This window comes from Phalangium opilio, unplaced genomic scaffold (assembly GCF_054372755.1).
Source record: "Phalangium opilio isolate 3A_F unplaced genomic scaffold, DU_Popi_V2 ptg000104l_1, whole genome shotgun sequence".
NCBI lineage: Eukaryota > Metazoa > Arthropoda > Arachnida > Opiliones > Phalangiidae > Phalangium > Phalangium opilio.
In genome coordinates this window covers 1,120,150-1,133,774 of record NW_028324206.1, presented here as the reverse complement: position 1 = coordinate 1,133,774, position 13,625 = coordinate 1,120,150, and the positions used below count along the sequence as shown (strand labels likewise).

The 13,625-nt window shown below is 37.8% G+C and overlaps 1 long non-coding RNA gene across 1 annotated transcript; it reads left to right on the top strand.

Moving 5' to 3' along the window:
- The first annotated feature begins 1,301 nt into the window (after positions 1 to 1,301).
- LOC149630033 (uncharacterized) lies at positions 1,302 to 2,418 on the top strand. The gene is made up of 2 exons (XR_016374313.1): positions 1,302 to 1,624; positions 1,737 to 2,418. It is a non-coding gene; the product is annotated as an uncharacterized LOC149630033 (long non-coding RNA).
- The last annotated feature ends 11,207 nt before the right edge of the window (positions 2,419 to 13,625 follow it).

Genomic DNA, 13,625 nt, shown 5'->3' with positions numbered 1-13,625 from the left:
AAAAATAGCGAAAATTATTTCTTGAGATTCCCAAAAGATTTAGAAACGTAATAAATATTTATAATACTAACTCTAACATCCTTCTCTAATAGTCTAAATTAGTATAACTTGAAATTATAAAAGTCACTGGCTCGACTATGAAGTCGACACTCGACAGTCGAAGCACTTCAACTTTTTTCGGAGCCTACTAGAATTTCCGCCCATACATTTGAGCTAAAACTCGCGGATATTTTAAATCCAGTAAATCATTATTTTCTTCGTTACATTGAGACCCAGCTTTGCGCGTGCTGATAACCCAAGCTGAATCAGATTATACCGAATAAGCTGTCGTCAGAAAAAGGGGAGTTGCCTATCCTTTAGCGTGAAAACAAATTTCCTCACGCGGATTTTTTATCCATGCTCCAATGGTACCCAATAGGATAAAAACCCTTGGAAGGAAAAACAGACTGAGATCCGCCTTTCTACATAAATATAAATTGATTTTTAAAATTTTAGCGGTAGAACTTTTGGTAAACATTATATTTTACGACATTATTACGAAATGTAAGAAAAGGTTTCCTCTAAAATAGCAATAATAGCGCTGTATAAAAATTATAATATTTGAAAAATGCTAAAACCATTCATAATTTGATATCGCAGCTTTTTGAAGATATCACCTAATAGATAAATTATGAAAGGTAACATATAAATTCTATTATTTGAGTTGTAAACAAGATGGCCCCGGCCATATTAACGTTTTGCCTTGGCTAGCTAAATTTATTGTAAGGTGACCCCGGCCTATATACTTTACGGTTATTTTTTTCTTTTAAATATCAAATATCATTCCAATTATGAATAAAAATAATCTAGCTTGATTTTGGGTTATAGATTATGAAACAAGTAAATAACCAACTTCTGTCCTATGAAATGGAACAATTTTCTTGATATTTTTGTTGCAAACCCTTTATTTGTGGGATAATTGATGCGTTTGGGTACTAAAATTATTCATTGATTGCACGCTTATGCAATATGCAATATGCAACAAGCGCTTAGAATTAGCCCCGAGTCATGTTCTCTTGAAACTTGAAGCAATAGAAATGAAGTAATTTGAATAAGCCCTAAATAACAACGCTAGACGGGACACGGAAACGGATGGTGGAGATAAAGATCCTTTTTGTTTATGATGTACTAAGCGTTAATTAATCAGAGAAGCTGGAACCGAAAAAACTTACAAAAATCTCATAATATTTGTGCCAAAAAAGTTAATTTAAAAACAATTTTATATATTTTAATTTAGTATAAAACAATTTTAGAACTAAAAATGGGGTTGAAGGTACGCCCAGCCTGCCAGGCAGGGTCGGACCAATACTTTTCCGAACCACTAAAACTCGCGAAAGTAAAAACTTAGTGAGGAAATTTTTCTCAGATTTCGCGCCTAGAACGAAAAGTTTCACTAGTGCCATCGTCCGGAGAAAACGCGAAGCTTGATCTAGGTGAAACAAAAATGGCAGGCCTGAGACCTGTAGCATCAACGGCAGTGTATGTGACGTTTAAACTTATAATTAAGTGCCAAATTAAAATTAGTACTCGAATTTTTTTGCAATGAATGAACCACAATTTTCAGAAGAGAATATTTTCAAAAATGGTAAGTGTTGAAAACCTAATCACCCTAATATTAACCAGATTAGTTATGTAAACTCTTAAGCCTTGGTCATAACACGAGTATAAAATTGGTCATACTGTTTTGTTTTGTTTAGTACCTGTTGCTCTCTCTCTTGTGAAAATTGCTACGAGTATTACACATATTTTCCAAAAGATCCTACTGAAAAAATTCGAAAAGCTCTTCAGTCAAACTTTAAGGGAAATGGATTCACACAGTATGGAATTATAAACGAAAAAAAACTCTTGTTGCTTTAAAAAAGAGTCTAATTTAAAAGTAACGAAGATTGGTTTGAAGTCAACCCTTCTTATCGATTCTTGGGGTGTTCCCCTGACGGTCTAGTCAACGATAATTTGGTCGAAATGAAGTGTCCAGTCATTGGTGAAAAAGGAAACTTAGAAACAGTCCTCAAGAAAACTCCTTACGTAATCAAGAAGGACAGAACATTTTCTTTGAAACCCAAACAAATGTATTATGGGCAAGTGCAACTTAGTTTGGCCCTTTTAGGACTTCAAAGTTGTCATTATGTAATTTATTCAAACTGGAAGATGATTGTTTTGTTATATGTGCCTAAAGACCAAAAATTTATTAACAATCAATTAACCAAGATTACAAATTTCTTATTTCAAAAGGTTTTTTTGCTTATTTTAATTACTACATTCCAAATTATTTGAAATGGAAAAATAATGGAGCAAATAAGGCTGAAGTGATATTTTTAAGTTCCTTAAAATGTGATAGAATCTTACAAATTTATTAAATAAAATTGTTTTACAAAATTTCACGAGTCTTGGGTGCATTATTCATTTGCATTTTTTCACGGGTTTTAACAAGCTTGGGAACTGCGTAAGAGTTAATTTAAAATGATTTGAGATCTGAACTTTGCTTATTCCAAACAAAGCTGATAGAGCGGTGAATGAAATGCCAAGTTTTAGTTTCATAAGTGTCAAAAATACCCTATCTCGAGACGCGTAGTTTCCCCCATTCTTGGCCCTCTCTACCTTATTTGTCCATGAAAAAGGGGTATGAATTTACTGTTAATATTTTTAATGATCGCATCAAATAGACCAATACTTTGTAATCCTTTTAATGAAATTATAGAGGTGACATTCAGTATTCCATTAGAAGCATTAACATAACATGTATGATTTTCCAAGGTGTTGACCATAATGCATTTACAGGGTTGCCACGGAATATTCAAAACCAAATTCCCTGACTTTTCCAGGTTTTCCCTGACCTTTTTCTGAGATTTTCCCTGACCTTTTCGGCCGAAAGTGTAAATGTTTACAGCACGTTTTAAGTGGTGCTTATAAATAAATAAAGTCTCTACATTTAAGTTTTCCAATGTACTTTTCACACCAAAAAGATTAAGAAACATTTTCACCTAAATGATTAAGAAAAATTTTATCTAGGATATAAATAACAGTCTGAGAGATTTCTTTAGAGAGCATTAACTTTACAAAAACAATTCAAGACATTTTTTAGGATTGCTCTAGAGTTCACTCTGTGTTAAGAGAGGATGAGAAGAAACTTTCATTACTCTTTCAATAAAGACTTATCCCCAGAAATTTTACCTACTAAAATAAAATTCCCTGACTTTTCCCTGACTTTGCTAAAATTTTTCAAATTCCCTGACTTTTCCCTGACCTTTTTGGCCCATTTTCAAATTCCCTGACCCGTGGCAACCCTGATTTATCATTGGGGTTTGGAGTGGTGCATTTGTCGGTCGTAGTTTCCTCGGTAGTTTGTTGAACCGCATCAATCCCCAATCTTTCAGCTAGAATTTCTGCGTCTGCTGGTCCATTTATTTCAGCTGTTTCACTTGCATGCAAAGTTGGAGATTGTGAGAGGTGATTCCTTTTTTTCAGTCTTTCCAATCTCCCATTAGCCTTGAACTATTGTTGATCATGTTTCCTTAACGGGAGTTTTTTTGGAAGGAACAGCCAAAGGTCCAAGTCTGGGAGGGTAACTTAACTTATCTACAATAATAACTCTAATTATAATTGGTTTTAAATTAATATTATACGCTTAAAACATACCTGAATGTTCATATTTCGGAATGAAGGGAGCAGACAACCATGGACTTGGTGTGTGGTTTACCCATTTTTAAAGCTATATCCCATTGTTTCGACAATTTAACGTCGCGCGGAAATTGGTGAAAGCGGACACCACTCATTATTTTTACACCCATACACGCTGCAGTATTTAACCATTGTTTAATTACGTTTAAATAAACAGCAAATCTGACAAAAACTAGCCAAATTATCGTTGAGCAGATAGTTGAGTTGTTGATTTAATTTTATAATTATCTTTGAGCAATTCAATTTAATTAACTTTAATTAAACCATGAGTATGTTGATTGCGTTTGTCATTAATGGTATCGCCGGAATCAAGTTACATTTAAACACCTGATTAAACTAATCATCGATCATCCACCTTGCAATAGGCAGACAACAAACTAGACGGAGTTCGCAAACTTCGCAGTCTATTTATGACATCTCATGTTGCCCTCTATTGAATCTCTCAACAACTATCGTTAAATTTATTACTTAAATAATATAATTTTTTTTAAATATAATAATCATATTAGCTAATTATATTTATTTAACTTTAAATGAGTATGTTTCATTGATTTAAATCGCATTGCTAAAAATTATTGGCGGGCGCTAGGCAGTCATTCTCTCTACTCTCTCTCCTCTCCCACTTACAAAATCCAGCCGCAGCTGGTTGCCGCGCGTCGGGAAGAGGAGGGTGGGTGGGGATCCACAAACTTCTACCTCTCTCTACTCTACAGTCTAACTTAACTCGGGTTTTGTACTAAGCAAGCGTGGCTTCGTGGTAACGCGCTCGCTCGGGCGTCTTCACTGACGTCTCGTATGGATTGGGACATGGCAGGTTCGAAGCCCGGCACCGACGGGAAAAATAATTTCAATTGAAATTAAATACGTTACGCCACCTAAGAGGTGTAACGTGAACTACGGATGAATTTCGAGTCGAAAATTCGCGGGAAATTTGAAATTTAAAAAGTTTATTTATGACGAATCTCATCAGGTCACACCAAAATCCAGCCAGCCGACCTGCCGACCAGCCGTCCAGCCAACAGAGGGCGGAACAATAGTTTTCCAGCTCTAAAGAGCGGCAAAACTAAAAAATGGCATTCTTTAACTTCCGTTTTAAGAATTTTACCCTACTAAACCATGTTAAGCTTTTCGAGTGCTCGAGTGGATGGGCATAAATTGGTGCACATCCATCCTCTAAAAAAATTACCAGGCCATCGTGTCCGATGACGAAACGTTTATCATTCGTAAAGACTACACATTCTAACTGCTCGAGTGTCTAATTTAAGTGCTCTGTTCCAGGGTTGTTTGATTAAAATCAAGAATATATTTTTATTTTAAAAAATGTTTTCTAAGATTCTAAAAAGTAGGTTAAGAAACTCGAGAAGAAACTTAACTAGAAAAGACCTATAATTAAGAACAATCATAGTGTTGTTATATTTCAGTTTTACGTTTTTCCCAGAACTTCAGTTTGTCTTGCTGGATAGGCTAAGAAATGAAATAGCGGTCAAGCTTGTCTTTTTATACAAGCATTTGAATAGCAACAATATCCAATAGCTGCTTAAATGTCATGATTATTTGCATGGGGTTAATTTTGGTATCGTTCCTTTCAACCGAATTCCCAATGACCGAAATCCCATTCGACCGAATATCCCGCAATGATTTTAGATTTCCAGCCCAATGGCTATATTCCCGATGGACCGAAATCCCAATCGTCCGAATATGCCCCTAAAAAATACATGAATATAACTTGAAACACTGTAGCCGTCAGCGATTCGGTGGTGTAGTGGATACGATGTTGGACTGCGAAGCGATAGGTTGTTGGTTCGAATCTCCGAAAGGTATGTTAATAATATTAAATGTAAATGTTTCGTGATAGTAATTAAAACGCTCACTTTCATTCCTTTCAAGGCAAGAGGTATATGGAATTAATAAACAAATTGTGCTTAAAATGAAGTACAGTCTTAATGGTAGTTCCATCAATGTCTTTAAATTAAAATTTTAATATTTTGGTTTCGGGTGCTTTTGGTTAGGTTAGGTTAGGTTAGCATAGGTTAGCATAGGTTAGGTTAGGTTAGGTTAGGTTAAGTTAGGTTAGGTTAGCATAGGTTAGCATAGGTTAGGATAGGTTAGGTTAGGTTAGGTTATATTAGGTTAAGTTAGGTTAGGTTAGCATAGGTTAGGTTAGGTTAGGTTAGGTTAGCTTAGGTTAGGTTAGTTTAGGTTTGGTTCCAATAATTCGTTGACACCTTTTCCAAAATATGCTCCTTTTAATTAGCTACCACCATTTCCAAAATATTCTCCCTTTAAATAGCTGCCACCTTTTCCAAAAAATTCTCCTATTAAATAGCTGCCACCTTTTCCCATGATTTTCCTATTAATTAGCTGCCACCTTTTTCAAAATATTCTCCTATTAATTAGCTGCAACCTTTTCCAAAACATTCTCCTACTAATTAGCTACCACATTTTCCAAACTATTCTCCTTTTAACTAGCTACCACCTTTTACAAAATATTCTCCTTTTAATAAGCTACCACCTTTTACAAAACATTCTCCTACTAATTAGCTGCCACATTTTCCAAAATATTCTCCTTTTAATTAGCTACCACCTTTTCTAAAATATTCTCCTATTAATTAGCTGCCACCTTTTCCAAAATATTCTCCAATTAATTATCTGACATCTTTTCCAAAGTATTTCTATTATTGCTAATAAATTGTTCGTGGTAAGAGGGGGGCTTTTAATACTCATATAAATAATCTTTTTACTTCCAAACAAGGTTGGGTTGGGTTAGGTTAGGTTAGGTTAGGTTACGTTTGGTTAGGTTAGGTTAGGTTAGGCTAGGGTAGGTGAGGTTCGCCGTAATTAAAACGTAGTTAAAATAAGTGCAGTAATACATTTTCAACTCACATTTATTTTAACAATAAGTTGTGAAATTAAAAATATATTTAATGCAAAACCACACAGTATGTCTTCAATAGAATATCGGTCCAATGGGACTATAATAAAATCGCACCTTTGGCTACGTTCGGTCGAATGGGACCCCCAAAAAAACCCCCTTTTGTCGAATGGGAATTCGGTTCAATGGGACCAAAGCTTAATTTTGACTCAAGACTTTTCATGTTGGTAATTTACTACCTAGTAGTTCAATAAAAATCAAATAAATCAATTAAAATAAAAAAATCCGATTTAAATAAAAAATCGATTTTTTTGTTTTATTTGAAAATATCAAAAAAAATCAACAACCCTGCTCTGTTCCAAATTGAAGCCTCTTTAGACTTTTAGAGAAAAGAAACTTCACGTGTCTTAAGTGCCACGCGAAGCGTTCAAAAAGACCCTGTCTCACCAAAGTTCATCTTACGGTTATAAACTTATTTGAAGTTGCTCAGAAGTATCACGCTTAAAAAACTTCTCGGTAGGTCAAATCTTTGGTCGTCCTATTCTTTACCTATCACCTCCATCGTTAAATTAAGTTTTTAAGAATGTCTATTTTCAACCAAAAACTAATTTTTACCTTCCACTCGACGAAAAAATATTTTCACCTATTCCAAGTTTACTATCTTAAAGAGACCGCAAACCACTCTTTTTATCACTTAATTTTCATATTCTCATTCAAGTAAAATGGCTGATAGAGTATTAATTCTTCGTCAAATTGTTGAACTTCATGAGCAAGGTTTTTGTAATCGCGAAATCGCTCGGCAGTTAAATGTTTCACCTACGACAGTGGCTACTTGGATTGACCGTGACAGAAATAACGAGTTTAACGGTGGAGCTGATAGGCAAAGAGGAGGACGACCAAGGGTTTTTAACCAATAGAGAAGTTCGACTAATTGGTAGGACAAGCAGGGCACAGCCATTTCTAACAGCGCGGCTTGTTAGAACGGAACTTGAGCTGCAGACAAGTGTGAGGACCGTACGAAGAGCCTAGGCAAGTCAAAGCCTTCATGGAAGGATCGCGTGTAATAAAGAAAGGTTGAGCGCCATGAACCGACGAGGGAGGCTGGAATTTTCTCGTTTACATTTAAATTGGACACTAGAGCAGTGGGAAAGAGTAGTTTTCACGGACGAGAAAAGTTTCGTCGTCGGACATAATGGGCAGGTAATTTCATTTATTGAGAGGAAGCAATGAGATGAATGACAGAATAAGATCAACATAGTCTATTAATATAATTATCAGTGAACTTGAGTATTCAAATATTTATATTTCTTTAATATTATAAAGATATGGGTGAGGAGACCTGCCTGCACGCGCTACAATGAGCCTTACATCGCCGAGGTCCAACGCAGCGGCCGTTTCTCAATCAACGTTTGGGGCTGGCTATCGGCAACGAATTCCGGGTGTTTGGTTCGTATCGAAGGACGGAACAATGCCCAACGATATGTCCAACTCCTGGAGAACGATTGCTTTCCTAGCATATTGGAAAGGTTCCCCGACGGGAACTTCACCTTTATGCAGGACCGAGCTCCGATCCACACGGCAAGAGTGACCACTCAAGCTCTGGAAAGGCTTAGTGCGGTTCATGGTTTTACGGTAAATATCTTGTCACTGTAGTTAACGATGTAATTCATTAGACTGATTTCATCTCTATTTCATACGTTGCAACTTGCAACCGTTAATTTCTCATGAAGGTGATGAATTGGCCTTCAAAAGGTTGTGACTTGAACCCAATCGAAAACCTGTGGGCAGAGATGGTTCGGAAAGTTGACCATGTCAACGTCAGGAACCCTGCTGAGTTGTTGGAAGCGGTTCAAAATGCTTGGCGTAATCTCAAGTTGAACGTGGAACTATTCCAGGCGTATCATCATTCAATGCCTAGTAGAGTTCGGGAGGTTTACGAAAACCAGGGATATTGGTCACATTATTAGACCGTTAACTTCGTCATGTAAAAACTTTAATTGGTTTTGTGTAATTTTTTAGAGTATGTTTAGATCTAATATTAGATTTGATTAAAATTTTCTTAAAATCTTCTATTATAAATATCGTAGGAATTGTTTCTAACGGATAATTATTCCTTTTAGTGGAAAGGTGTCCACACATGTAAATACTGAAATGATAACTGACGATGTCAACTGTTTTTTCATAGATCAAGTTTTAATAAAAAAGCATTAAATATGATCGTATAGTTCTTTTAAAATTCATTACACAAGTTGTCCTGTGATCTTATTTAAAACCTAATTACTTCCAATAACCGAAATGGCGACATTGAACTGCATGCAAACCTCCATTGCGTTTTTAGCAAAAGTAAATAAACCGTCAAAAGTATACTACAACCGGAAACAATACTCGAAAACCAACAAATCAAACCCGAGTCTTAAAGTGTTCTCTAAACCATTTATTACTCAAACTTGAAAGACACCACTAATCTAAGACAAAAAGTTAAATTTTAAACTCGAAATTTTAAATTTAATCACAAGGACGCCTACGTAAACCTCAGTAACTTGTATGCTTAACATCTATAGTTACAATTTGACTGATAATCTACTCCGAGTCCAAACAGCTTTACCTAGATGTATGAAATTTTGCAGGGTCGGTACTCAAAGGCAGTAGGCGGGCTCTTAGATTCTTTTCAATTCCTCATCATCTTGAAAAATGGCGGCGTCTACGTGTTTCAACCGAATCTAAAACATTTAAAACACTTATTCCCAATATCCATAAAACTGACTTCATGTCTGTTGACGGTCGATTTTCCACGTTCGTTAAAAATGGCGGCCTGAAATGTAATATTATATCTCGAAGGGCAGCGCCGGTTGTTTTTTTTTTTCCTACTCTGTAAATACTAAAGATTGAAGATGGATATTTTATTCTAAATATTCTAGTTGGAATTCTCCTTAATATTCAAGATGAATTCTTTTCTAAATATTCATGATATAATTTCAGTAAAACTTCATCTGCGAATAAAATACATAAATAAAATAAAATTTCTATCCGAACAACCTTGGAGAAGCTTCAACCTTTGACAGGGCAAGAAAATGGTATTTAACTCTATACATGGGCGCCCGTTAAATTTCTCATTTCAAGTAAAAAATCCAAGGCGTCTCAGATTATTGTGTCCCTCTATCCATATAGATTATGAAACTTAAACTTTAAACTACAAAAAAATAATATCAAATTGTTTTAGGTGAAATAGTCAAGGTTAATAATGGAAGCAGACTCAATTTTGTTTTTTGCCAAATTAACGATAGTAAAATTGAGATATTAAATTCTAATTGTCACAAACCAAGGCGCTTACCGACTGTATTATAGCAGGAAAAGTATGGGCTATTGAGTCTGATTGTTTTCCGATGATCATTGAAACTGGTCTACTCTAAGCTAAAAAATCTATAGAGAACCTTCATACGCTGAATCACGACACAATTGCAAACGCTGTGCTTTTTATCGCTTGTAGGGCCTCTCTCTCTTTTTTGCTCTATGTTCCAAAAACAGCCATAATTTTCAAAAAACCAAATTCTTAAGTAAAGTTTAAAGGGATAGTTATCACGTTTAAAATGTGCTGGGAATAAGAAAACTTGCAGAGTAAAGCCGAGAAAGCGGGAAATACGTTAAAATTATCCACGTCTTAAAATATTTTCATGTCATAAGAACTTGCGAATAATTTAACCTGTATATATACATTATTATAATTCAAACCATTCTCATCCACTTTGAATTGAACAATGTCTTCTCAACCATCCTCACGAATTTGCGGTCGAAATATTATTCCCACAATATTATTTTCAGAGCATTTCTCAACATCCAATTCTCAAGCTTCCAAACATTAATTACCGGACGTCAAATAAGTTCTGTTACACCTGTATTTTAGTCATGCCACCTATTTTGCTCCATAAACTATCTCTGTTACACCTGTATTTTAGTCATGCCACCTATTTTGCTCCATAAACTATCTCTGTTACACCTGTATTGTAGTCATGCCACCTATTTTGCTCCATAAACTATCTCTGTTACACCTGTATTGTAGTCATGCCACCTATTTTGCTCCTTAAACTTTCTCAAAGTATATTCTTGAAACACTGTCCATCATCCAATACCGCGGCTCGTCCAACTTTTAATAGCGATTCAACAGATAACGCCGTCTGCCGTAAAATATCCGTCAAAAGAATTATCCCCAAATATCCACCCACTGTAATAGCAACTAGGAAATTATAAAAAATCATTAAACATATCCAAATCTCTAAATATTTAGACGTTTACAAACTGCCACCAACAACCCTCCATTTCTGAAGACTGAGTCTAATTCATAAGTTCTCATTTCTCATATGTCAGTGTGGACCTAAAAATTCTCGGGTTGGAACATCTTGTTTTTCTGATCGTAATATTTAATACGGAGCTAAGTTGATATAGATAAAATTTATAATTGTTAGGCTTATTTGCTATTGTTTTGAACGTCACGTTTTTTGTCATAACTTTTGATTTTCTGAACCGATTTACAATTTGAAAACAGTTTCGGATTCTACGTGACAAGACGCGTGCAACGATAGCATTATTGATCCATTTGAAGCATTATTTCGTAAAGTCATTATCGGGGGCTTTACTATTTCCGCTATGGCTAACGCCCTATTAGCGCCATAGTGTCATTTGTAATTTTAAAATAATTGTGAGAAGTAAACCTATTTAGAAAGTCCTATTTTGTTACTCTAGCTCAAATAGGAACAAAATGGCAGCCAAATGAAAATGTCCAGAAACTTTTGTCCGGGACTGTACATAGATACGAGCTTTCTTCATCCAGTTCGACTTGCCAAAAGGCACTTTGAGCATCTAAGACGGTAAATATCTCGGCGCCATGCAGGCTCGAGAAGATTTCTTGAGCCGTTGGTGTTGGGTACGGTTCTAGGCGAATTGCTTTGTTGAGATTCCTTGGGTCCAGGCAGATGCGGACAGGAACTGGTTTGTGTTCTTGTCTGATTACGACCATCGGGTGTACACAATTTGTTGGCTCTGTTACAGGGACTATGACTCCAAGGGCTGAAGACGTTGTAGTTCCTGTGATACCGGTTCTTGGAGTGCCTGCGGTATCTGGCGGGGTGCACTGATTGATGGAATTGCGTTGGGCTTCAGGTGAATCTTGTGCTTTCCGGGGAGTTTGCCGATTCTGTCAAAAACGTCTTGGTACCTCTGTATGATATCCTGAGGCGACATCTGGTCAATGATGTGTGGGGGAGGAATTGGACCGTGCTTGATCAGCTGCTGGCGTTGAGGTTGGCTGAGTGTTGCGATTGTAGCAGGCGTTTGACGTGCCTGTGGTATTGGAGTGACGTGTTGTGGTTTCTGCTCTTGGATTACGTTTGCGGTCTTGGTTATTTGTGGAGGATGAGTCTGAATCTCCCATTTCGAACCGTGACTCAGCCTATCCTGTCGTGGGTTTATGTTGCGTGAAATGAGGCCGAGATCCACTGAAGCTCTAACTCCCAGGATAGGCATGGTTTCCCATGGGGTAATGTAAAAACATTGGTCGGATCCGGCGGCAAACGTAGAACATCGGACGTAGATCACCCCTATGACATCAATACTGTGGCCCGAGTACGCTCGTACTGTGTATGGCGGTTTGTGTAATCGAGGTTTAATTGGGAATAAATCGTATATCCCAGTGTAAATAATATTGACTTGTGAGCCGGTGTCTATCTTCATTGTGACCGGGAAATTGGCAAAATAGACTGTTTCGAGCCATTCTTCGCTCCGGGCTAAAGGTGTGCTCATGTCATGGCAGTGGAGTGTGAGCGCATTGCAATATAATGTGCTGTCGGTTTCTTGGTGAAACGGTTCACCGTCGTCGGGGTATGAGCCGGGATAAGGGTCGTCGAGGTAGTCTGGATCGCTGAATGTGGTTACGTCATTGACTCCGCGCGAACGGCAGTGTGAGGCCCAATGACCTCTGCGGTTACACTGCTAGCACTGAGAATTGTGTGCTGGGCATTGATGCTTAGGATGGTGTCCATTTCCGCAATTGGTACAGCGTCTTTGTCGAGTTGCGTGCGGGTTTGACGGCGGAGGTGGCCTACGGTGCTGACCGTGTGATAGATGGTGACGGTGCGTTGCTGGACGTTCGGTTGGTGCCAACTGGGTGGCAAAAGGCCGCGGATTGTATGTAGCTTGGTGGTGTTGGTCATTTCTACGATTGCGGTACGGAGGCCGCTGCGGTCGTCGGCCTCCTCGTTGAATGGCGTCGACGGTCGAGGTCATTGCTGGGGCCACGGCATCAGGGATCGTGATTGCTTCTGCGTGCTTTGTAGCAGATTCGTGGGCTTGGCATTTGGCAATGGCCTGATCAAGCGTTAGGGTGCACTCTGCCAGAAGGGTTCTGCGCAATTCCTCGTTGCGAATTCCGATCACAACTTGTGTGCATGTGAGGGAAGACGTCAAGTCACCAAATTCGCATTGGCGGGCCTTGGTTTTGATGTCGGTGATAAAAGCATCGAATGGCTGATTGAGACCTTGTTTTGTCGTGAGGAATATATAGCGGGAAGCATTGAGGTTCTTGTGTGGTGCGTAGTAGGCGGTGAGCGCTGCATAGATTCTGTCGAGCGTGAGGATCGGCGGTGTTGGGATGTCGAGTGTGTCGTATATACGTCGTCCCGCTGGGCCAAGGATATGGAGAAAAATGGCAATCTGTACCGGAGGATCTTCAGTGCCCAATTTAGCGGCTAGCGCGTAAATTTTGAAACTATTGAGGTATTCCGCCCATGATGTGGCAGGGTTACTTGCGTCGGGGTTGAATGGCTCCGGGCTCTTGAACGACGTTGAAGACATTATCGCGACTGGGTTGAAAGCGGCGAGTTTAGAGGACGCGGAGGACAACTTCTGACACCATATTATGTTAGCGGGTTAGGCAAACACAGAACTTCTATAAGTTTAGATAAAATTATTCGTTCATGATCATTACAGGACTGACTCTGAAGCGCTCGCGGGCCAGCTTATATGTGTTGTTTGTTATCTTAACAGA